This window comes from Eucyclogobius newberryi, unplaced genomic scaffold (genome assembly GCF_026437365.1).
Source record: "Eucyclogobius newberryi isolate DKJ021-1_F unplaced genomic scaffold, fEucNew1.0.hap1 SCAF_17, whole genome shotgun sequence".
NCBI classification, from domain to species: domain Eukaryota; kingdom Metazoa; phylum Chordata; class Actinopteri; order Gobiiformes; family Gobiidae; genus Eucyclogobius; species Eucyclogobius newberryi.
The window spans coordinates 34419924-34447371 of NW_027315801.1; the positions used below are offsets into that span (position 1 = coordinate 34419924).

At 50.5% G+C, this 27448-nt stretch overlaps 1 protein-coding gene across 1 annotated transcript in view; it reads right to left on the minus strand.

Moving 5' to 3' along the window:
- Positions 1 to 17664, minus strand: part of LOC140363552 (band 4.1-like protein 1) — a 101933-nt gene extending 84269 nt beyond the window's left edge. Inside the window, exon 1 of the mRNA XM_072450183.1 lies at positions 17559 to 17664. The gene's annotated coding sequence lies outside the window, so the exon portion shown is untranslated. The remainder of the gene's footprint in view (positions 1 to 17558) is intronic.
- Between the last annotated feature and the right edge of the window lie 9784 nt (positions 17665 to 27448).

The window sequence follows — 27448 nt, forward strand, 5'->3', positions numbered from 1 at the left end:
CGACTAAGATCCAGGTGAAGATGAAGGTCTAGTGAAAGGTCCTTGGTTGCTCCGCTCGTATCGACGGGTGAAGAAAATAAAGACTCCAACATCATCTTTTCATCTTTGTTCGACCGCGATATCATTATTGTCCTAACAAACAGAAAAACAGTGTCATTCTCTGTGTTCTAACGCCCTAAATCAAAGTGTAGCCTGAATATAAAGGAGCTGATCATGAGAGGCAGATGGGAAACCACAGGACGTGCTCCCTGTTCCATACTGCAGCAGATGTCCTTATCAAAGCGATCAGAGAGGCTTGGTCCGGAGCCATTTACCTGCAGATCCACCGACACCAGAGCCATCACATTTACACAGATCCTCCAGGAATACACTATAGAAAGCATTAGGTGTTAGCTCTTGTGCAAGTGCAGGGCTGCGTCGCTATCACATTTGCAGCAAACAGCTTTCAAATCTCCAAAACACGTTGAAGAAGATTGCCAGTTTAGATTAAAGTACAAAAGTATACAAGAATCTCATACGTTTCAGAAATGATTGTTCCAGGGTTTCATTTTTTTACCTATAGCATGATTTTTTGTGTGCATTCTATTGTCATTTTCATTGCGCAACTCAAAGCATGCACCACGGTAATGACTCAGAATGTGAGGATGAACGAGAAAGGAACAGAGATCATAGTTGTGCTAGGCCACATGTGTCAAATACAAGGCCCGCGGGCGACATCCGGCCCGCCAGACGTTTTAATCCGGCACGCCGAACTTTTCAAATGTATATTAAAAAAAAGACAACAAAAAATATGAATTGTAGTGCTGTGAGCTACAGGAAACAGAAAGCAAAGATAACTCAGACCATTAGAACGATACTGCAGGAGCTTTTCTTACACTTAACCCTAACTTTTACTGTCTAAGTCCCTATGTCATCATCGTATTTTGACACATTTCATACAATTTCCAATGGCACAAAGGACAATTTTCAACAATCATAAATTCTAATGTTGGTTGTACTGTGCAGGTAAAGACAAGATAATATGACCAATGTTGTAGAAAAAGCTTCAGTTGTTTCATCTGGACTCAGTTAGAAAAATTAGACGTTTCGACTCTCATCCAAGAGTCCAACGAAAAAGAATTTAGGTCGAGAACTCCGATATTTGTACTATTCTGTGGTAAGTCCAGCCCATTGGGCGGAGCCTTCCTGAAGTGGAAAGAGACCTAAATTCTTTTATTGACAATGACTCTTGGATGAGAGTCGAAACGTCTAATTTTTCAAACTGAGTCCAGATGAAACAACTGAAGCTTTTTCTACTATGGAACACGCCTGGACCAATGAGGGATTACACCCACATATGACCAATGTTGTTGAATAAAACTACAAAGCAGTGAGAAAATGCAATAGGATTCAAATCGTGACACGTGCTGTTTCTGTTATTACCAGATCTTATGTAGGAACCAGGAAAAGTTTGAATCATAATCGAACAATTTGATGCCAGGTTAAGTTTACAAGTTGGATTCTTTAGGAATGAATAACAAACAAGTTGTTGTTTTTTGTGGGATTTGACCAAAATAATGGATCTGCACCCGTAGGCTCTGCACTCGTAGGCTCTGCACTCGTAGGCTCTGCACTCGTAGGCTCCGCACTCGTAGGCTCTGCCTACCGCACTCGTAGGCTCTGCACTCGTAGGCTCTGCACCCGTAGGCTCTGCACCTGTAGGTTCCGCACCCGTAGGCTCTGCACCCGTAGGCTCCGCACACGTAGGCTCTGCACCCGTAGGCTCTGCGCCCGCAGGCTCCGCACACGTAGGCTCTGCACTCGTAGGCTCTGCACCCATAGGCTCTGCACCTGTAGGTTCCGCACCCGTAGGCTCTGCACTCGATGGCTCCGCACCCGTAGGCTCTGCACTCGTAGGCTCCGCACTCGTAGGCTCTGCCTACCGCACTTGTAGGCCCTGCACTCGTAGGCTCTGCACCCGTAGGCTCTGCACCTGTAGGTTCCGCACCCGTAGGCTCTGCACTCGTAGGCTCCGCACTCGTAGGCTCTGCCTACCGCACTTGTAGGCTCTGCACTCGTAGGCTCTGCACCCGTAGGCTCTGCACCTGTAGGTTCCGCACCCGTAGGCTCTGCACCTGTAGGCTCCGCACACGTAGGCTCTGCGCCCGTAGGCTCCGCACACGTAGGCTCTGCACTCGTAGGCTCTGCACCCATAGGCTCTGCACCTGTAGGTTCCGCACCCGTAGGCTCTGCACTCGATGGCTCCGCACCCGTAGGCTCTGCACTCGTAGGCTCCGCACCCATAGGCTCTGCACCTGTAGGTTCCGCACCCGTAGGCTCTGCACTCGATGGCTCCGCACCCGTAGGCTCTGCACTCGTAGGCTCCGCACCCGTAGGCTCTGCACCTGTAGGTTCCGCACCCGTAGGCTCTGCACCCGTAGGCTCCGCACACATAGGCTCTGCACCCGTAGGCTCCGCACCCGTAGGCTCTGCACCTGTAGGTTCCGCACCCGTAGGCTCTGCACCCGTAGGCTCCGCACACGTAGGCTCTGCACTCGTAGGCTCCGCACCCGTAGGCTCTGCACCTGTAGGTTCCGCACCCGTAGGCTCTGCACCCGTAGGCTCCGCACACATAGGCTCTGCACCCGTAGGCTCCGCACCCGTAGGCTCTGCACCTGTAGGTTCCGCACCCGTAGGCTCTGCACCCGTAGGCTCCGCACACGTAGGCTCTGCACTCGTAGGCTCCGCACCCGTAGGCTCTGCACCTGTAGGTTCCGCACCCGTAGGCTCTGCACCCGTAGGCTCCGCACGCTCTCTGCTCTCTCACGTCTGCAGAGGCCGCACAGTCTGCCGGCCAATCACTGCCCCCTGCCAAAGAGCCCGTCCATCTAATCATCATACACCACTTCCCCTTAACGACACCCGCAGCCCGTCCATCAATCCAGGCCCGGGCATGTGCAGTGCGGGGGGGGCAGAAACGGGGAGGATGGGGGGGTAGTGGGAGGAGCTTTGTGTCCTTGTCCCGGGGGCCGCTCACACACACATTTAGTGCAGCAGGTTTGTCCGAAAGCTCAGCAGACTCGGAAGCACGAGCGTAGCCTGAACGTTAGCGCGGCTACAAATCTTGTCACTGCACAACAGGAATAGATGAATGGACTTCCAAAGCAATGAGCTTGCCAGTTCACCCGGCACACAGGGGGAGGGGCCCGGGTGAGGAGGGGCCGGGGGAGGAGGAGGGCCCAGGGGGGGAGGAGGGCCCGGGGGGGGGCAGCGCGTCGCTTCACTTCAGGGTTGTTCTGCTGAATTTACAGTAGCTCAGCCAGGTTTACGGAAATTATATAAATGAATTACAGGTTTTCTCTTAACGTTATTAGGTCATTGTAGTAATTAAGACTCTGGCCTCACAGTAAGAAGGTCCCAGGTTAGATTCCTGGAACCGACAGGCCTTTCTGTGCGGAGTTTGCATGTTCATCCCAGATCTACATAGGTTTAATACATTATTCGTGTATTTGACAGGGACAGTACATTACTAAACATGGATGTAATCGCACCATTATTAAAATTAAGATTGTCTAACTATGCAACAAACTATTAGTAACTTATTGTTTCACACTATTGCATTTATTGAGTGTTTGGCCCCGTGTCACAGTGCTACATTTAGGGTGAGGTGTATCTTGTTTCCTTTAAGAGTTTGGAGTCAGGTTGTCCCACAGCTGCTGCAGGAATTCACACAGTGTGTCAGAAACGAAACAATCCCTCAAACCTAATGTTGTGATAATTTGCATTAAGTGAAATAAAACTCGGCTCCCGGGAGCTGAGTTAAATACACTTTTCAGGCTGGGGAGTTTGCCGTATAATTGTCTCTCAAGTTATAGCTTTGCCTCTCATTAAACTTACTTGTCATTCATTTATTCAATTGCAGGTGTTTTCTTGTCGGCCCTTGTGTGACCCCGGTCCCTTGTGTGACCCCGGTCCCTTGTGTGACCCCGTCCCTTGTGTGACCCCGGTCCCTTGTGTGACCCCGGTCCCTTGTGTGACCCCGGTCCCTTTGGACAGCAGATGAAAGTTGGCCCTGGGCTATAATCCTGTGTTTTTACATTGCATCATGTCTGGATTCAAGTGCTGTTACAATCAAGGATGGAGTCTCCACAGATCTGACCTGCTCATTCATCCTTTTATATTGCACTTTCCTTTGGCTTCATGTTAGATTTTAATACCAGATATAGAACATGGAGACGCACAGAAACGTGTGGTAATGCACGTTCAAACAAGCTTGTATATTGCTTTGTTTTCATTTTGAAAGTACAATTTCAGTCCCACAATTCTGCAGTTTCACGTTGTAAAAGGCAGAAATGTGCTCCATCATTAGCTCAACACAAAGAGCGCGCTGAATGAGTAATATCCATATTATTATTATAGGAGCAGAGCAGGTCACCAACGCTAATCCTATTTGATTAAAACAAAGCAGGCAGCTCCAATCTCCCACAATGGGCTGTCATTACACTGTGTTTGATTTATGAGATGCTATCTGAAATATTAATGGAAACCTTCTCTTTTATTCACTGCAGCAAAAGGTGATCAGGCTTTCATTTAGTCCAGGAAGTTATCAGGAAATAGAAAAATGACTTGACAAAGGCTCATTATAACACTGCACAAAGACACAACATTTATTCTCATGCATTCAGACAGTTTTAGAACTTTTGAGATTTTAATTCAAACGCTGCCATACATTATTGAGTGTTTAAATGTATTTGAGTATGACTGTAGAAGTTATTCATATAAGCATATTCACATTCTGTTCAACTCGGAGAATTTGAGCACAGGAACAAAAATATGTCTCTATCCAAAGGCAAAAGTCTACAGGAAACAACGGAGCAGAGCAGATTGGGAGCCAAATATGTAAAAAAGAACAAACATCTCTGGTGCATAAAGAAGGAAAATGGCAAAATGTTTGGATTTTCTGAATATCTTGTGTCAGGAATATGAGCGTAAATGTTGCAGTGTTGGAATAAGTTCTAATCGAAGTGTCAGTTGGGATCATTCATGTTCTCACAGATTATGAGCAAAATAATCTTCCTTTTCTTCTAAGATGGTGTCTGGGCAATTCTGTTCATTAGTATTCTATTAATTAAGAGCGAGAGAGAGTTTGAAGGGAAAACAATGACAAATGCTTTTCAAAAACAGTGTTGTATCATTATTAAATCACAAACTAAACCGGTGTTTATTCCTTTGTCATGAGTGAATTAGCTCGTCGGGTCAGACATTTTTCACATCATTTTCATTAAACACCAGTAAAAGTACGCACAGGTTTTTATGATAAAGTCTATTCCTCACAAACATCTCCGAGGACACTTTTTGATAACATTAGAACATAGAAAGTGACTTTAGCCCGTTTAGGGCACAAGTGATGTATTTTCTATAAAAAGACACTCTTAAATCTTGAATCTGATACGTTTTTAAGAAGTTTTGTTATTTACGGCTTCGTTAAATGACAACTCCAAAAACTCACAACATTTCAGGCTTGTCATTCATTACCGCTATTTCTTCTCTTCCATAATGGGCTCCTCGACATAATCACGTGGGAGCAGGAGCTCTATTGTTGATTCCATATTTTTCAGCCATTTCATTATCTTGCCTGAACATGTTTTACCAGGACATCGTCGTCATAGCCACAAATTGTAACATTTTGCTGGTCTTTTCAGACAGATCTACAAACAACAGCATCAGACTTTACCCTCGTTTACACTCCATGACTTGTTTTGGAGGAGAAGGAGAAAACAGTCCTTATGACGACGCCTGTTTAACATGCAGTTGCCACGGTAACCCCCGCCTCACCTCGTCTGTCACGCATCTCGAAATAAGATAAAGGGAGACTCTGAGAAGGCCCCACGGGTGAAAGACGGGGAAGATGAGCGCCGCGGTGACACAGGAGCAGTGGGCGAGAGCCATGAGCGGCATTTTGGAGAGAAGCACCAGAACACAGACGTGACAGGTCAGAAATGGCACGTCAATCACACAGAGCGGTGAGGCGGACACGGGACCTCCAATCACAATGTGTCAGAACAGAGATGATGCAGTGTTGTGCCTGAACGCGCTCATTGAACCAAAGTTCATGAACGCGTTCATTATTCTAACGTGATCTGAACGCTCTGTATAACTGCTGACGAACGATAACGTGAACATGTTCATTCTGGTGTCTGTGAAGGGCACCTTCGTTCTTTTTCATTTCGTTCAATAAAGTGTCCGATTTCTAGAAACTTCCAGGCAAAAAACACATCGTTATGTTCAGCCAGAGCCTGAGCCCGACGAGTGTGAGAGCTCCAGAGCTGTAGAGGCCGATAGCACAGACAGATTTCACATGTCGCACCCGCACTGCACATGTGCATCAAAAGAAACAGCAGCGACAGCAACAGAGCAGCAGGAGTCGCCCTACGACCAGTTACGAGGAGTCGCCCCACGACCAGTTACGAGGAGTCGCCCCACGACCAGTTACGAGGAGTCGCCCTACGACCAGTTACGAGGAGTCGCCCCACGACCAGTTACGAGGAGTCGCCCCACGACCAGTTACGAGGAGTCGCCCTACGACCAGTTACGAGGAGTCGCCCCACGACCAGTTACGAGGAGTCGCCCCACGACCAGTTACGAGGAGTCGCCCTACGACCAGTTACAAGGAGTCGCCCTACGACCAGTCACAAGGAGTCGCCCTACGACCAGTTACAAGGAGTCGCCCCACGACCAGTTACGAGGAGTCGCCCTACAACCAGTCACAAGGAGTCGCCCCACGACCAGTTACGAAGAGTCGCCCTACGACAAGTTACGAGGAGTCGCCCTACGACCAGTTACGAGGAGTCGCCCCACGACCAGTTACGATGAGTCGCCCTACGACCAGTTACAAGGAGTCGCCCTACGACCAGTTACGAGGAGTCGCCCTACGACCAGTTACAAGGAGTCGCCCTACAACCAGTTACGAGGAGTCGCCCTACGACCAGTTACGAGGAGTCGCCCCACGACCAGTTACGAGGAGTCGCCCCACGACCAGTTACGAGGAGTCGCCCTACGACCAGTTACGAGGAGTCGCCCCACGACCAGTTACGAGGAGTCGCCCCACGACCAGTTACGATGAGTCGCCCTACGACCAGTTACAAGGAGTCGCCCTACGACCAGTTACGAGGAGTCGCCCTACGACCAGTCACAAGGAGTCGCCCTACGACCAGTTACGAGGACACGAGGAGTCGCCCTACGACCAGTCACAAGGAGTTGCCCTACGACCAGTCACAAGGAGTCGCCCTACGACCAGTTACGAGGAGTCGCCCTACGACCAGTCACAAGGAGTCGCCCTACGACCAGTTACGAGGACACGAGGAGTCGCCCTATGACCAGTCACAAGGAGTCGCCCTACGACCAGTCACAAGGAGTCGCCCTACGACCAGTTACGAGGAGTCGCCCCACGACCAGTTACGAGGAGTCGCCCTACGACCAGTTACAAGGAGTCGCCCTACGACCAGTCACAAGGAGTCGCCCTACGACCAGTTACAAGGAGTCGCCCCACGACCAGTTACGAGGAGTCGCCCTACAACCAGTCACAAGGAGTCGCCCTACGACCAGTCACAAGGAGTCGCCCTACGACCAGTTACAAGGAGTCGCCCTACGACCAGTTACGAGGAGTCGCCCTATGACCAGTCACGAGGAGTCGCCCTACGACCAGTCACAAGGAGTCGCCCTACGACCAGTCACAAGGAGTCGCCCTACGACCAGTCACAAGGAGTCGCCCTACGACCAGTTACGAGGACACGAGGAGTCGCCCTACGACCAGTCACAAGGAGTCGCCCTACGACCAGTCACAAGGAGTCGCCCTACGACCAGTCACAAGGAGTCGCCCTACGACCAGTTACGAGGAGTCGCCCTACGACCGGTCACAAGGAGTTGCCCTACGACCAGTTACGAGGACACGAGGAGTCGCCCTACGACCAGTCACAAGGAGTCGCCCTACGACCAGTTACAAGGAGTCACCCTACGACCAGTTACAGGGAGTCGCCCTACGACCAGTTACGAGGAGTCGCCCTATGACCAGTCACGAGGAGTCGCCCTACGACCAGTCACAAGGAGTCGCCCTACGACCAGTCACAAGGAGTCGCCCTACGACCAGTCACAAGGAGTCGCCCTACGACCAGTTACGAGGACACGAGGAGTCGCCCTACGACCAGTCACAAGGAGTCGCCCTACGACCAGTCACAAGGAGTCGCCCTACGACCAGTTACGAGGAGTCGCCCTACGACCAGTCACAAGGAGTCGCCCTACGACCAGTTACGAGGACACGAGGAGTCGCCCTACGACCAGTCACAAGGAGTCGCCCTACGACCAGTCACAAGGAGTCGCCCTAAGACCAGTTACGAGGAGTCGCCCCACGACCAGTTACGAGGAGTCGCCCTACGACCAGTTACAAGGAGTCGCCCTACGACCAGTCACAAGGAGTCGCCCTACGACCAGTTACAAGGAGTCGCCCCACGACCAGTTACGAGGAGTCGCCCTACAACCAGTCACAAGGAGTCGCCCTACGACCAGTCACAAGGAGTCGCCCTACGACCAGTTACGAGGAGTCGCCCTATGACCAGTCACGAGGAGTCGCCCTACGACCAGTCACAAGGAGTCGCCCTACGACCAGTCACAAGGAGTCGCCCTACGACCAGTCACAAGGAGTCGCCCTACGACCAGTTACGAGGACACGAGGAGTCGCCCTACGACCAGTCACAAGGAGTCGCCCTACGACCAGTCAGAAGGAGTCGCCCTACGACCAGTCACAAGGAGTCGCCCTACGACCAGTTACGAGGAGTCGCCCTACGACCAGTCACAAGGAGTCGCCCTACGACCAGTCACAAGGAGTCGCCCTACGACCAGTCACAAGGAGTCGTCCTACGACCAGTTACGAGGACACGAGGAGTCGCCCTACGACCAGTTACAAGGAGTCGCCCTACGACCAGTTACGAGGAGTCGCCCTACGACCAGTTACAAGGAGTCGCCCCACGACCAGTTACGAGGAGTCGCCCTACGACCAGTTACAAGGAGTCGCCCTACGACCAGTCACAAGGAGTCGCCCTACGACCAGTTACAAGGAGTCGCCCTATGACCAGTTACGAGGAGTCGCCCTACGACCAGTCACAAGGAGTCGCCCTACGACCAGTTACGAGGAGTCGCCCTACGACCAGTCACAAGGAGTCGCCCTACGACCAGTTACGAGGACACGAGGAGTCGCCCTACGACCAGTCACAAGGAGTCGCCCTACGACCAGTTACAAGGAGTCGCCCTACGACCAGTTACAAGGAGTCGCCCTACGACCAGTTACAAGGAGTCACATACGGCACGTTTGTCTTTATAATCCGGCCCGCCAAACATGTCAAGTAATATTTAAAAGAAAAAAGAAAATATATATATATATATATATATATATTTTTTTTTTTTTTTTTTTGCCCTAAGGCATCTGTCTGCACTTGTATCCTTAATAAAGATGACGTGAAATGAATTGAATAATAGATTAAATAGTCTATATTTGACATAAAAGTTATATTTTATTTGATTTATTTTTTTTAAATAAAAAAAAATGTCACACCATAGATAGTGGGCCGGGCCTCCACTACTCGCCTGGATTGGAATATGGCCCTGGGAGGGAAATAATGGCCCTGGACTAAAGTAATACGGCTTCACTTTGGTGGATTGTTGTTTCATTCACGTTTGTCACATGTTTTAGCCTCAACCGGAACTTTTAAAGACACATTTGAATGAACACATTTCTGTTGAGTTGACATGAGAGACTAAAGCAAGACTAAAGCGGGACTAAAGCGAGACTAAAGCGGGACTAAAGCGAGACTAAAGCGAGACTAAAGCGAGACTAAAGCGAGACTAAAGCGGGACTAAAGCGAGACTAAAGCGAGACTAAAGCGGGACTAAAGCGAGACTAAAGCGAGACTAAAGCGAGACTAAAGCGAGACTAAAGCGGGACTAAAGCGAGACTAAAGCGAGACTAAAGCGAGACTAAAGCGGGACTAAAGCGAGACTAAAGCGAGACTAAAGCGAGACTAAAGCAGGACTAAAGCGGGACTAAAGCGAGACTAAAGCGGGACTAAAGCGAGACTAAAGCGAGACTAAAGCGAGACTAAAGCGAGACTAAAGCGGGACTAAAGCGAGACTAAAGCGAGACTAAAGCGAGACTAAAGCGAGACTAAAGCGGGACTAAAGCGAGACTAAAGCGAGACTGAAGCGAGACTAAAGCGAGACTAAAGCGGGACTAAAGCGAGACTAAAGCGAGACTAAAGCAGGACTAAAGCGAGACTAAAGCAGGACTAAAGCGGGACTAAAGCGAGACTAAAGCGGAACTAAAGCGGGACTAAAGCGAGACTAAAGCGAGACTAAAGCGGGACTAAAGCGGGACTAAAGCGAGACTAAAGCGAGACTAAAGCGGGACTAAAGCGGGACTAAAGCGGGACTAAAGCGGGACTAAAGCGAGACTAAAGCGAGACGAAAGCGAGACAAAAGCGGGACTAAAACAAGACTAAAGTAAGACTAAAGTGAGACTAAAACAAGACTAAAGTAAGACTAAAACAAGACTAAAGACAGACTAAAACAAGACTAAAGTAAGACTAAAACAAGACTAAAGTAAGACCAAAACAAGACTAAAGTAAGACCAAAACAAGACTAAAGCCGGACCAAAAAGAGACTAAAGTAAGACCAAAACAAGACTAAAGTAAGACCAAAACAAGACTAAAGACAGACCAAAACAAGACTAAAGTAAGACCAAAACAAGACTAAAGTAAGACCAAAACAAGACTAAAGACAGACTAAAACAAGACTAAAGACAGACCAAAACAAGACTAAAGTAAGACCAAAACAAGACTAAAGCCGGACCAAAACAAGACTAAAGTAAGACCAAAACAAGACTAAAGCCGGACCAAAACAAGACTAAAGTAAGACCAAAACAAGACTAAAGTGAAACCAAAACAAGACTAAAGTAAGACCAAAACAAGACTAAAGCCGGACCAAAACAAGACTAAAGTAAGACCAAAACAAGACTAAAGTGAGACCAAAACAAGACTAAAGCCGGACCAAAACAAGACTAAAGTAAGACCAAAACAAGACTAAAGTGAGACCAAAACAAGACTAAAGTAAGACCAAAACAAGACTAAAGTAAGACCAAAACAAGACTAAAGTGAGACCAAAACAAGACTAAAGCCGGACCAAAACAAGACTAAAGTAAGACCAAAACAAGACTAAAGTGAGACCAAAACAAGACTAAAGTAAGACCAAAACAAGACTTAAGTAAGACCAAAACAAGACTAAAGACAAACCAAAACAAGACTAAAGCCGGCCCAAAATAAGACTAAAGTAAGACTAAAACAAGACTAAAGACAGACTAAAACAAGACTAAAGGAAGACTAAAACAAGACTAAAGGAAGACTAAAACAAGACTAAAGACAGACCAAAACAAGACTAAAGCCAGACTAAAGCCAGACTAAAGCCAGACTAAAACAGAACTAAAGCAAGACTTAAACAAGACTTAAGCAAGACTAAACCAGGTCTCAAAAAGGACTAAAACATAGCAAGACTAAAACAAGACTAATATCATAAGACATAATACTGTCTGAATATCTTTCTTGGCATATTCTCCAAAAATCATCAGGACATTTATTTTTATTAATATTGCCCACCACCAAAATTGGCAGTAAATGTGTATTTAAAGAGTAAGAGTGGACAAATCCTAGACTATTTCTGTGTTGAAAGAATGTGAATTGAAAAAATATAGTTATATATATCTATATATAAAAAGTGCATCCCATGAGCTGAGAAGATCCGCCCTCTTTGCCACCGCACAGCCGGAGTCACAACTCACAGACTGGTAAATGGGTCATGGACTGGTCGATGCTGGAGTGAAGGGCGAAATCCAACATTCCTGCAAATCTCAAAGGATTTAATGGGGAACATTGTAACATGGTGGAGAAACAGTGCAGCCATTGTCTGTTCTGTGGTCGATTTACCTCTAAGTGTGGTGGAGGTTCAACTAAAGTCATAACCCAACAAGGTGCTAAAAATAGCATGACGTATGTGTTTTGTAGAGCATAACAGTCTCTGCATTTCATTTACACCTCGTGGTAATTCGTGTTCATGCATGAAAACAAAACACTGGGGTCGACTGGAACTGTTAATAACGGCTATTTCTAAACGTGACTAAACTATGCATCGACTTCAGGTAATGCTTATTAACATTACATTGTACATTTCAAGCATCAAAACATATAATAAAGGACGAAAGAGAACTAACTAACTTGACTAACTAAATGAACGTAAAGTAAAGTTATAATCTGCATGCATTATAACTAAATACATACAAAAAGTATTAATGAGTAACTATAATGGATTTACTTACAGAGAGTCAGTGATAATGACCGGCCTTTCTTATCCTGATCCATTATTTATGAAGACAGAGCACAGGGCCAGTCTGTGACACTGTATTATCCAAACGCACCTCTGAAGCGGCCCCGCCCGTCTCGGAGGTGCCACTTCATCTTGTGGAGGATTACAATTTGGCTCCAAACGCACCTCTGGCAGCGTTTCAATGAGCTATTACCACTCGATCAGAGGGCGATTTAAGACAGGGTTATTATGGGGAAGTGTTCCTTTAAACACGGATGTGCTGCACAGTCACTCAGACATGCGCAGGTACAACGCTGCAGGTACAAGGCTGCAGGTACACCACTACACACAATACACCGCTACACACTGAAGGATATAGAGGCTTCAGCGCTTCACTGTTTAGTGACAGATGTGTGTGTAGTCTCGTTCATAATGCTGTTGTGTAGGAAACGCTCAGGCCCAGGGGGGAAATAAAGCCATTCATTAATATAGAAAGGTTAGTGGAGCACTATATAGACCCTTCCAGGAGTCTTGTGTTTAGAATGCTTGTGGACACAGCCTGGTACATCAAGATCCAATCAATTTAATGAGGAAGCAACATTTTCAAATGAATTGTAGTTGATCTTTCGGTTATGTTTGTGTACATTTGCAAGTAGAGTCAGTAACTTCATTTTTTAAAGTTCACTGATTTATGCATTGCCTTGTTAAACCTTTGTTGTTGTTGTTGTTTTTGATGCAATCAGTTCCCAGAATACCGATAACCTTAGATTTGAGAAATGTCAATAGGTTTGAATCTCAGATGGAGGGCAAGGGCTTATGGGAGATGTGCTGCTTTGGGAAGAAATATCTAAAATGTGTAGAAATCCACAAATGTTGAACCTCATCATTATTTGTTTAGGATTTGCTCCACAAACCTGCAATATTAATCTTTCAACTGACAACAATCACGTCTTTAGGGCTCCACTTTCTGAAGCTATTACGAAAAACATAAAGGGCTTTTGTGTCTTTACGCTGACAGAAGAAGAAGACTGTTTTTAAGGCTGATACTAACTCTCCCATTGGAGCCAACCTATAGAATGGCACCAGCCTTTAAAATGCTTTAGAAAACACTGAGAGGGTCTAAAGTTAGAGCCTCCAACAGCAAACAAAATAACTAAAAAGATATGTTTCAAAACTGGGACCTAAGGATTTGCTCCAGTGTCTAACTCAGGGGTGGGCAAACTATGGACTGCGGGCCACATTCGGCCCGTTTGTCTCTATAATCCGGCCCGACAAACATGCCAAGTAATTTTTGTTTTGCCCTCAGGCATCTGTCTGCACTTGTATCCTAAATAAAGATATCGTGATACTCTAAACAAGTACAAAATACCGATGATAATAATGATAAGCTCTGCACCTCATCATATTCTAAACATGACGCAGCAGTTTGGGTCTGCCGGTCCACTGTTGTTTGTTGTTGTTGTTGTTGTTGTTGTTGTGTTACTTTTAATGGCGGAACTGAGGAGGTGCATGTACCGCCCCCTACTGTAGTTGTACGTCTTCAAAGCATGTGTTTTACGTTACACCGAGAAGAAGAGAGAACGAGAGCCTGGACATCACCTCCTCACTTTGGAGCGTATGAAGTTGCCTCACAGTGCTATTTTCTACAGATACGGAGCAAATGCAGCGTATCATTTTATTAGTGCACATCACCTGCAGCCAGTTTCTACAAGTCGCCTCAACAACAGCATCTTACAAAAACAACTAGCCAATATTTGTCCCTTTTCTGTTCCCGGAAAGAATCGTTTTACAGAGGACAAGCCGCTGTGTGTAACAATATATCCGGCCAGCTACGTTTGCAGGCTCAGGAGGAGGACAGAAGTGGAGCAGTGAGGGATGAGAGCAGACAGACAGGGGCAGACAGGGGCAGACAGGGGCAGCCAGGAGTCATTTGCACCCTCTGGATCCTGCCCTGAAGAGTGGCGCAGCTGGAGTGGTGTGGGCCCTTTGTTGATAAGGCTCAGTCTGCTGGAACTGAACTACTTTAATCTCTAATGATTTAATCTCTAAAAACATTAAAAGGTTAAAGTCTTAAATTGGCTAATAGCAGAGGTAACGCCGAGGGCTATGCCAAAACAAAATAGTTTTTGTAGTTTTTCCTTCCTTGCCAAAAGGAGGGTTTAAGGGGGACAAAGGACATTGTTTAATCTGTTTTTTTGAAAAATGTTGCTACATTATCAAGATAGTTAAATGTGTACTATGTAACTTTTTCTCCACAGAAATGTCATTTCTTTGCCTGTAATTTTCCGCATGTGTGGCATTAAACGTATTTGTCTCCATGGAGACAAGCAGGGGACACTACCAGGTATTGTTTAAAGCAAAACTGTGAAACATTCCAGCAAAAGCATTTTAATGGAGACAAGGTGAAAAGTTACTATGACCAAAAAGACAAGATTGTGGACACCATACAAGCGGGGGAAGTGGGTTCCCCCCGCAGGGTGGCTGGGTGCTCCCCCTCAGTCACAGTGGAGGAGCTTGGAGTAGAGCCACTGCTCCTCCAGGATCCTCCCCTGTGAGGTGCAAGTGGCAACAAAATGTGATTCTACAGGCACACATTTGTTTTATATTGTATACCTTGAATGACAATAAAGTATCTATCCACAGTATGTGCACTGCCACAGTGGTCCAACCTGACCAGCATGTTCTGACCAGCATGTTCTGACCAGCATGTTCTGACCAGCATGTCCTGACCAGCATGTCCTGATCAGCATGTCCTGACCAGCATGTTCTGACCAGCATGTCCTGACCAGCATGTTCTGACCAGCATGTCCTGACCAGCATGTTCTGACCAGCATGTCCTGACCAGCATGTCCTGACCAGCATGTTCTGACCAGCATGTCCTGACCAGCATGTTCTGACCAGCATGTTCTGACCAGCATGTCCTGATCAGCATGTTCTGACCAGCATGTTCTGACCAGCATGTTCTGACCAGCATGTTCTGACCAGCATGTCCTGACCAGCATGTCCTGACCAGCATGTTCTGACCAGCATGTCCTGACCAGCATGTTCTGACCAGCATGTCCTGACCAGCATGTTCTGACCAGCATGTCCTGACCAGCATGTCCTGACCAGCATGTCCTGATCAGCATGTCCTGACCAGCATGTTCTGACCAGCATGTTCTGACCAGCATGTTCTGACCAGCATGTCCTGACCAGCATGTCCTGATCAGCATGTCCTGACCAGCATGTTCTGACCAGCATGTCCTGACCAGCATGTTCTGACCAGCATGTCCTGACCAGCATGTCCTGACCAGCATGTCCTGATCAGCATGTCCTGACCAGCATGTTCTGACCAGCATGTCCTGACCAGCATGTTCTGATCAGCATGTTCTGACCAGCATGTCCTGACCAGCATGTCCTGACCAGCATGTTCTGACCAGCATGTCCTGACCAGCATGTTCTGACCAGCATGTCCTGATCAGCATGTCCTGACCAGCATGTTCTGACCAGCATGTTCTGACCAGCATGTTCTGACCAGCCTGTTCTGACCAGCATGTCCTGATCAGCATGTTCTGACCAGCATGTCCTGACGAGCATGTCCTGACCAGCATGTTTTGACCAGCATGTTCTGACCAGCCTGTTCTGACCAGCATGTTTTGGAGGGGAACTACACAGGCACAGGGAGAACATGCACATTTTGTATTAGTCTGTAAACCAAACAATCTGTATCTTAATGCTGTAAAAGACATAATTTCTTCTGCTTGTTCTGTGTGCTGTGAGCTGCACTAAAGGTACATTTCTTCTGCTTGTTCCGTGCTGTGAGCTGCACTAAAGGTACATTTCTTCTGCTTGTTCCGTGATGTGAGCTGCACTAAAGGTACATTTCCTCTGCTTGTTCTGTGATGTGAGCTGCACTAAAGGTACATTTCTTCTGCTTGTTCCGTGCTGTGAGCTGCACTAAAGGTACATTTCTTCTGCTTGTTCCGTGATGTGAGCTGCACTAAAGGTACATTTCCTCTGCTTGTTCCGTGCTGTGAGCTGCACTAAAGGTACATTTCTTCTGCTTGTTCTGTGATGTGAGCTGCACTAAAGGTACATTTCTTCATGTGTAAGTTCACATTAGAGACATCACACAAAGTGGCTGTGTCCGACTGGCTCTGATTGATCATATTTTGTCGCCATTGCAGAACTCAACACATTATTCTTTTCCATTTCCTTCTACAACAATCATGGGCACATTTGTGAACCAAGCAATTTGTGTCTTTAAGTTGCAATCAGGGAATATGTTTGCTTAGTGGTAAGACATGACCCATATGCAGTCTTATGTCAGTCCCTTTGTCATTCTCAGTTTTGTCATTTCAGGGCACTAAATGTACTTATTCCCTGCAAAAGTCTTAAACAAAGTGTATTCATTGTGCAATTATGTGTAAGCAGATGAGAACACGTCATCAATACTTCATTTCAATAGTTTATTATTACCTCATTACATGATTAGTCTTTGCTTCAAACTGTTGCACTCCTGAACTACTTTCTTTTTTATATATATATAGATCCATCACACAGTTGCTACAGACACGGTGAGATAAGAAGTTAGTGGCACAGACTAAATACAACATAATTTCAAAAGATGTCACAATAAAAGCACACTTAATGCAAGCTTGAGCCTCCTGTGTTGTGATGCTCTCCACCACCACATGTGCCTCTCCTGCCCCCTGCGCCACGCCCGCGACAATACAACCGCATGCAATTAGCTCATTATCTCCCCCCAGCATCAGGGTTAGCTCTTAGCCCTGGGACACAGCAGCTCCTCTAACACAACACGCGCGAGTCAAAAGTGCACAAGTGTCTCACAGCGATGCGCTTGAGTCAATGTGCTCGCGATGCACCTGCCCTGCCCTGCCCTGCCTCTCCTCCTCCTCCAGCTCCAGGCCGGACCAGAGGATGCTGTGGTACCCTTCTTCCAAGCAGGCTGCCGACCATATTGGTTGAATTAAAGCTCCCAGGCAACACCCTCCTCCTCCTCTTCCTCCTCATCTTCCATCCGTTCACCCCTCTTGAGGCACAAAGCGGTCGGCTCTTTCCACAACATTGGCCATAAACGCGCTCCTGAAGCCGCCGCGCGTCGTTACCGTGCAAAGCCTCGAACCGCGACCGGCGAAAGCAGCTGTCATCCCGCTGTGAAGCCCCCCGCGCCCACGTACCTGAGCAGTCCGCCGGTGTCAAGCCGCGCTCCGGTTCATCGAGAGCGCACGCAAACGCCTCCTCCGCCCGGTAAGTGCGGGTCACGGTCCAGGCTCCGGTCCCGCCTCCTGCCTCCAGCTGAGCGCGGATGTGATGCGGCCCCGGAGGAGGGAGGAAGGCACCGCGGCGGCGGCTGGGTGCGCTGGGTGAAAGGATGCTACGGGAGCAGAGAGGCGGCGGAGAGAGGCGTTTTCACCGTGGAAAGCTGAGAAACTCCTAAACGTCGTGCGTGAGACGCGACGAGCGGCGGCGGTGATGAGGAGGAGGATGACGCGCGGCGTAAAGACGCGTCTGATTCCGGGTCTTTTCAAAATTTACGTCGGGGAGGAAATAGTTACGACACATTAAAGGTGATCTATCTGACCACAGGCTGCGCGTCTATTCACGGCATCGCCTACGTCACACTCACGTGATAATACATACATTTTATTTAGTTTCAGCCCCACCGTGCAACTGTGGAGCCAAGAAACTAGAATAAAAGCTTTGAAAATGTTAAAAAGCTTTGAAAAAATAAAAGCATGTTCTCAAATTGTTCTCACCTCATCACACATTTCTCTAAAACGATGTTACCTCAGGACGACCACATTGAAGCTGGTTGATAAATGCACCTCTTTTTGTTTCATCTCAATGAATTACATCTATCAGTGGTCATCAAAAACAAAAGTGCAATGGCTGCAGTGGAAATAAAACTGCCAGCCTTTATTTTAGTTATAGATATGAATTCATTTACGTATGACTGGCTCTTGTTAGTTCACATGAGTCTAGCACGTGCTGGTCCTCTGCACACATTATAGATCAAACCTTTGCCAGAGCTGTGGCTGTGTATGTTTGACACACAAATTGCAAATCAATACTTTTCTCTTTGCATGAAACTAATGTGAGGCAACGATGAATGTGAACAAAGCCCATCTGCAGAATCGATTAACGTCAGGTTTTATTTATTTAGTCAAGAAAAACCTGTGACTATGACATTAGCACTGGAGCTAACCGTTTTACTGCTGCACGACCAAAGATGCACAAGTGCACAGGCTTCAAAGCGGTTTCAAAGCATTTCTTCTGTTTAATCTATGAAATGACGTCATGATTAAGCAGGAGTTACTATAGGAGCCTAAAGAATAAAGAAATATGTCCAACTTTGACATTGTTTATGTACAAAAGTATGTGATATTATGTTTACTTTGCTCTGTTTCGATGGAAATAAAGTCGATCCAGCCCCGTCTCGCTCCACAGCGCTCACTTTGTCCTCACTCAGGAGCACCAGAGTGAGGGGACAGAAGAGTGAGGGACAGCAGAGAGAGGGGACAGCAGAGTGAGGGGACAGCAGAGTGAGGGGACAGCAGAGAGAGGGGACAGCAGAGTGATGGTAAAGGAGAGTGAGGGGACAGCAGAAAGAGGGGACAGCAGAGAGAGGGGACAGCAGAGTGAGGGACAGCAGAGAGAGGGGACAGCAGAGAGAGGGGACAGCAGAGAGAGGGGACAGCAGAGTGAGGGACAGCAGAGAGAGGGACAGCAGAGAGAGGGGACAGCAAAGAGAGGGGACAGCAGAGAGAGGGGACAGCAGAGTCAGGGGACAGCAGAGAGAGGGGACAGCAGAGAGAGGGGACAGCAGAGTGAGGGACAGCAGAGAGAGGGGACAGCAGAGAGAGGGACAGCAGAGAGAGGGACAGCAGAGTGAGGGGACAGAAGAGTGAGGGACAGCAGAGAGAGGGACAGCAGAGAGAGGGACAGCAGAGTGAGGGGACAGAAGAGTGAGGGACAGCAGAGAGAGGGACAGCAGAGAGAGGGACAGCAGAGTGAGGGACAGCAGAGAGAGGGGACAGCAGAGAGAGGGACAGCAGAGAGAGGGACAGCAGAGTGAGGGACAGCAGAGTGAGGGGACAGCAGAGAGAGGGGACAGCAGAGAGAAGGGACAGAAGAGTGAGGGACAGCAGAGAGAGGGGACAGCAGGGAGAGGGGACAGCAGAGTGAGGGGACAGAAGAGTGATGGGAAAGGAGAGTGAGGGGACAGCAGAGAGAGGGGACAGCAGAGAGAGGGACAGCAGAGTGAGGGGACAGCAGAGAGAGGGGACAGCAGAGAGAGGGACAGCAGAGAGAGGGAAAGCAGATAGAGGGACAGCAGAGTGAGGGGACAGCAGAGAGGGGGACAGCAGAGAGAGGGGACTGCAGAGTGAGGGGACAGCAGAGTGATGGTAAAGGAGAGTGAGGGGACAGCAGAAAGAGGGGACAGCAGAGAGAGGGGACAGCAGAGTGAGGGACAGCAGAGAGAGGGGACAGCAGAGAGAGGGGACAGCAGAGAGAGGGGACAGCAGAGTGAAGGACAGCAGAGAGAGGGACAGCAGAGAGAGGGGACAGCAAAGAGAGGGGACAGCAGAGAGAGGGGACAGCAGAGTCAGGGGACAGCAGAGAGAGGGGACAGCAGAGAGAGGGGACAGCAGAGTGAGGGGCAGCAGTGAGGGGGGACAGCAGAGTGAGGGGACAGCAGAGAGAGGGGACAGCAGAGTGAGGGGATAGCAGAGAGAGGGGACAGCAGAGTGAGGGGACAGCAGAGAGAGGGGACATCAGAGAGAGGGGACAGCAGAGTGAGGGGCAGCAGAGAGAGGGGACAGCAGAGAGAGGGGACAGCAGAGAGAGGGGACAGCAGAGAGGGGACAGCAGAGAGAGGGGACAGCAGAGAGAGGGGACAGCAGAGAGAGCGGACAGCAGAGAGAGGGGACAGCAGAGAGAGGGGACAGCAGAGTGAGGGACAGCAGAGTCAGGGGACAGCAGAGAGAGGGGACAGCAGAGAGAGGGGACAGCAGAGTCAGGGGACAGCAGAGAGAGGGGACAGCAGAGAGAGGGGACAGCAGAGTTAGGGGCAGCAGAGAGAGGGGACAGCAGAGTGAGGGGACAGCAGAGAGAGGGGACAGCAGAGAGAGGGGACAGCAGAGTGAGGGGCAGCAGAGAGAGGGGACAGCAGAGTGAGGGGACAGCAGAGAGAGGGGACAGCAGAGTGAGGGGATAGCAGAGAGATGGGACAGCAGAGTGAGGGGACAGCAGAGAGAGGGGACAGCAGAGAGAGGGGACAGCAGAGTGAGGGGCAGCAGAGAGAGGGGACAGCAGAGAGAGGGGACAGCAGAGAGAGGGGACAGCAGAGAGGGGACAGCAGAGAGAGGGGACAGCAGAGAGAGGGGACAGCAGAGAGAGCGGACAGCAGAGAGAGGGGACAGCAGAGAGAGGGGACAGCAGAGTGAGGGACAGCAGAGTCAGGGGACAGCAGAGAGAGGGGACAGCAGAGAGAGGGGACAGCAGAGTCAGGGGACAGCAGAGAGAGGGGACAGCAGAGAGAGGGGACAGCAGAGAGAAGGGACAGCAGAGTTAGGGGCAGCAGAGAGAGGGGACAGCAGAGTGAGGGGACAGCAGAGAGAGGGGACAGCAGAGTGAGGGGACAGCAGAGAGAGGGGACAGCAGAGAGAGGGGACAGCAGAGTGAGGAGAGAGCAGAGAGAGGGAACAGCAGAGAGAGGGGACAACAGAGTGAGGGGCAGCAGAGAGAGGGGACAGCAGAGAGAGGGGACAGCAGAGAGAGGGGACAGCAGAGAGAGGGGACAGCAGAGAGAGCGGACAGCAGAGAGAGGGGACAGCAGAGAGAGGGGACAGCAGAGTGAGGGACAGCAGAGTCAGGGGACAGCAGAGAGAGGGGACAGCAGAGAGAGGGGACAGCAGAGTAAGGGGACAGCAGAGTCAGGGGACAGCAGAGTGATGGGAAAGGAGAGTGAGGGGACAGCAGAGAGAGGGGACAGCAGAGAGAGGGGACAGCAGAGAGAGGGACAGCAGAGTGAGCGGACAGCAGAGTGAGGGACAGCAGAGTCAGGGGACAGCAGAGTGATGGGACAGCAGAGAGAGGGGACAGAAGAGAGAGGGGACAGCAGAGAGAGGGGACAGCAGAGAGAGGGGACAGCAGAGAGAGGGGACAGCTAATCCTATAGAAAATAAGTGACAGATGAAGAATCGCGCTGAGAAACGTCGAAATGAAGCCCCTGGTCTGAATATTAATATAAATGTACTAGAACACTGTTAAAAATGTACTTTTCTATTTCCCAAAACACACTGCTCCTGACATCTGTCCACAAGGGGGTGCTCACCCGCATCACAGCATCACCAGCAGCACCAGCACCACCAGCATCACCAGCATCACAGCATCACTACCCGCATCACCAGCATCACAGCATCACTACCCGCATCACCAGCATCACCAGCAGCACCAGCATCACCACCAGCATCACCAGCAGCACCAGCATCACCACCAGCATCACCAGCATCACCAGCATCACCACCAGCATCACCAGCATCACAGCATCACCCGCATCACAGCATCACCATTAGCACCAGCATCACCAACATCACCAGCATCACAGCATCACCCGCATCACAGCATCACCAGCAGCACCAGCATCACCAACATCACCAGCATCACAGCATCACCCGCATCACAGCATCACAGCATCACCCGCATCACAGCATCACCATTAGCACCAGCATCACCAACATCACCAGCATCACAGCATCACCCGCATCTCAGCATCACAGCATCACCAGCAGCACCAGCATCACCAGCAGCACCAGCAGCACCAGCATCACCAGCATCACAGCATCACCACCCGCATCACCAGCATCACCAGCACCACCAGCAGCACCAGCATCACCAACATCACCAGCACCACCAGCATCACCAGCACCACCAGCACCACCAGCATCACCTGCATCACCAGCATCACCAGCATCACCAGCATCACCAGCAGCACCAGCATCACCAGTATCACCAGCATCACCAGCACCACCAGCATCACCAGCACCACCATCATCACCAGCACCACCAGCATCACCAGCATCACAGCATCACCACCAGCATCACCAGCATCACCAGCATCACCAGCATCACCAGCATCACCAGCATCACTAGCACCACCAGCATCACCAGCACCACCCGCATCACCAGCAGCACCAGCATCACCAGCATCACCAGCAGCAGCACCACCAGCATCACCAGCATCACAGCATGGGACCGGGGTCACACAAGGGACCGGGGTCACACAAGGATCACAGCATCACCACCAGCATCACCAGCATCACCAGCATCACCAGCATCACCAGCAGCACCAGCATCACTAGCACCACCAGCAGCACCAGCATCACCAGCATCACTAGCACCACCAGCATCACCGGCAGCACCAGCACCTCCAGCATCACCAGCATCACTAGCACCACCAGCAGCACCAGCATCACCAGCATCACCAGCAGCAGCACCACCAGCATCACCAGCATCACAGCATCACCACCAGCATCACCAGCATCACCAACATCACAGCATCACCACCAGCATCACCAGCATCACAGCATCACCACCAGCATCACCAGCATCACAGCATCACCAGCATCACAGCATCACCACCAGCATCACCAGCATCACCAACATCACCAGCACCACCAGCATCACCAGCACCACCAGCACCACCAGCATCACCAGCATCACCAGCATCACCAGCAGCACCAGCATCACCAGTATCACCAGCATCACCAGCACCACCAGCATCACCAGCACCACCATCATCACCAGCACCACCAGCATCACCAGCATCACCAGCAGCAGCACCACCAGGATCACCAGCATCACAGCATCACCAGCATCACTAGCACCACCAGCATCACCAGCACCACCAGCATCACCAGCATCACAGCATCACCACCAGCATCACCAGCATCACAGCATCACCACCAGCATCACCAGCATCACCAGCATCACCAGCATCACCAGCATCACCAGCATCACCACCAGCATCACCACCATCACCAGCAGCACCAGCATCAGCAGCATCACCAGCATCACCAGCATCACCACCAGCATCACCAGCATCACCAGCATCACCGGCAGCACCAGCATCACCAGCATCACCAGCATCACTAGCACCACCAGCATCACCGGCAGCACCAGCACCACCAGCATCACCAGCATCACTAGGACCACCAGCAGCACCAGCATCACCAGCATCACTAGCACCACCAGCATCACCGGCAGCACCAGCACCACCAGCATCACCAGCATCACTAGCACCACCAGCAGCACCAGCATCACCAGCATCACCAGCAGCAGCACCACCAGCATCACCAGCATCACAGCATCACCACCAGCATCACCAGCAGCAGCACCACCAGCATCACCATCATCACAGCATCACCACCAGCATCACCAGCATCACCAGCATCACCAGCAGCACCAGAATCACCAGCATCACCAGCATCACCAGCATCACCACCAGCATCACCAGCATCACCAGCAGCACCAGCATCACCAGCATCACCAGCATCACCAGCACCACCAGCATCACCAGCACCACCATCATCACCAGCATCACAGCATCACCAGCACCACCATCATCACCAGCATCACAGCATCACCACCAGCATCACAGCATCACCAGCATCACAGCATCACCACCAGCATCACCAGCATCACCAGCAGCACCAGCATCACCAGCATCACCAGCATCACCAGCATCACCAGCATCACCACCAGCATCACCAGCACCACCAGCATCACCAGCATCGCAGCATCACCACCAGCATCACCAGCATCACCAGCATCACCAGCATCACCAGCATCACTAGCACCACCAGCATCACCAGCACCACCCGCATCACCAGCAGCACCAGCATCACCAGCATCACCAGCAGCAGCACCACCAGCATCACCAGCATCACAGCATCACCAGCATCACTAGCACCACCAGCATCACCAGCATCACAGCATCACCACCAGCATCACCAGCATCACAGCATCACCACCAGCATCACCAGCATCACCAGCATCACCAGCATCACCAGCATCACCAGCATTACCAGCATTACCATCATCACCACCAGCATCACCAGCATCACCAGCAGCACCAGCATCAGCAGCATCACCAGCATCACCAGCATCACCACCAGCATCACCAGCATCACCAGCATCACCGGCAGCACCAGCATCACCAGCATCACCAGCATCACTAGCACCACCAGCATCACCGGCAGCACCAGCACCACCAGCATCACCAGCATCACTAGCACCACCAGCAGCACCAGCATCACCAGCATCACCAGCATCACTAGCACCACCAGCATCACCGGCAGCACCAGCATCACCAGCATCACCAGCATCACTAGCACCACCAGCAGCACCAGCATCACCAGCATCACCAGCAGCAGCACCACCAGCATCACCAGCATCACAGCATCACCACCAGCATCACCAGCATCACAGCATCACCACCAGCATCACCAGCATCACAGCATCACCAGCATCACAGCATCACCACCAGCATCACCAGCATCACCAGCATCACCAGCAGCACCAGCATCACCAGCATCACCAGCATCACCAGCATCACCACCAGCATCACCAGCATCACCAGCATCACCAGCATCACCACCAGCATCACCAGCATCACCAGCATCACCGGCAGCACCAGCACCACCAGCATCACCAGCATCACTAGCACCACCAGCAGCACCAGCATCACCAGCATCACTAGCACCACCAGCAGCACCAGCATCACCAGCATCACCAGCATCACCAGCATCACCAGCATCACCAGCATCACCAGCAGCACCAGCATCACCAGCATCACCAGCATCACCAGCAGCACCAGCATCACCAGCACCACCAGCATCACCAGCATCACCAGCAGCACCAGCATCACCAGCACCACCAGCATCACCAGCATCACCAGCATCACCAGCATCACCAGCACCACCAGCATCACCAGCATCACCGGCAGCACCAGCATCACCAGCAGCACCAGCATCACCAGCATCACCAGCACCAGCAGCAGCACCAGCATCACCAGCATCACCAGCATCACCGGCAGCACCAGCACCACCAGCATCACCAGCATCACTAGCACCACCAGCAGCACCAGCATCACCAGCATCACCAGCATCACTAGCACCACCAGCAGCACCAGCATCACCAGCACCACCTGCACCACCAGCAGCACTTGTTACTTGTTATACATCACTTATTGTAATGTTATATGGAATAGTGACTTTCACCACATAATAATAAACACATAACGGACAAATCAACTGGGAAATAAACAGAATAGATAAAATGATAATAACAATAATAATGAAATCCATAGAAAAAAGATGAATGACATTGTGTATTTGACCTTCAAACAGAGGTCATACTCCTCAGCAGAATGTTCATGTGGTGCAGGTTAAAACAAGTCAATAGCAGCTACAGTTACTTTCATCACTATCGACTATTAAAAAGTTATTCTTTAAACCCCTGAACATGTGATGTAGAGTTTTGTAAAGTCTTCTTACCTACATCTGTCCTCTCTCTCTTCCACATGTTGTTTCGCTTTAGGGTCCAACATCTTGTCCATCAAAATAAAACCAAAAACAGCTGGAGTCCACGAGTCTTCTCTTGTTCAATCGAAGACACCTAATCTGTCCTAAGTCTTAGGTCTTTACAAAGGACCTAAGACTGTGGATACATCAAAATGAACTACATTTAGAATCCACCTAAAGACCACTTAAAGCCCCATTACATAACATTTCATGCAACAAATTACAGAGACGCTGACAAACCTTTATCCCCGTGAGAGACAAAGGTCTTTACATTTTAAGCAATAAAAATAGTCCACAAATGTATTTTTTGAAGTACTTTGGTCACGTGTGTCGACCGAGGCATCGCTCGATTTCACACGCTCCGAAATCCACCGAACATCAAGGAGAACGTCACATCTGGCTCACATGTTGTGGAGGAGATTCACGGGAACGTTTCTCACAGTTTTAGAAGAACCAGAGCTTTTTACAGCATCTGTGGGACGTCCCGCACCGGCGTCTGTGGGACGGCGTCTGCGGGACGTCCTGCACCGGCGTCTGTGGGACGTTCTGCACCGGCGTCTGTGGGACGTCAGTGGGACGTCCTGCACCGGCGTCTGTGGGACGTCCTGCACCGGCGTCTGGGACGTTCCGCACCGGCGTCTGTGGGACGGCGTCTGTGGGACGTTCTGCACCGGCGTCTGCGGGACGTCCTGCACCGGCGTCTGTGGGACGTCTGTGGGACGTTCTGCACCGGCGTCTGTGGGACGTCTGTGGGACGTTCTGCACCGGCGTCTGTGGGACGTCCTGCACCGGCGTCTGTGGGACGTTCTGCACCGGCGTCTGCGGGACGTCCTGCACCGGCGTCTGTGGGACGTCTGTGGGACGTTCTGCACCGGCGTCTGTGGGACGTCTGTGGGACGTTCTGCACCGGCGTCTGTGGGACGTCCTGCACCGGCGTCTGTGGGACGTTCTGCACCGGCGTCTGCGGGACGTCCTGCACCGGCGTCTGTGGGACGTCTGTGGGACGTTCTGCACCGGCGTCTGTGGGACGTCTGTGGGACGTTCTGCACCGGCGTCTGTGGGACGTCCTGCACTGGCGTCTGTGGGACGTTCTGCACCGGCGTCTGTGGGACGTCTGTGGGACGTTCTGCACCGGCGTCTGTGGGACGTCTGTGGGACGTTCTGCACCGGCGTCTGTGGGACGTCCTGCACCGGCGTCTGTGGGACGTTCTGCACCGGCGTCTGTGGGACGTCTGTGGGACGTCCTGCACCGGCGTCTGTGGGACGTCTGTGGGACGTCCTGCACCGGCGTCTGTGGGACGTTCTGCACCGGCGTCTGTGGGACGTCTGTGGGACGTTCTGCACCGGCGTCTGTGGGACGTTCTGCACCGGCGTCTGTGGGACGTCTGTGGGACGTTCTGCACCGGCGTCTGTGGGACGTCCTGCACCGGCGTCTGTGGGACGTTCTGCACCGGCGTCTGTGGGACGTCTGTGGGACGTCC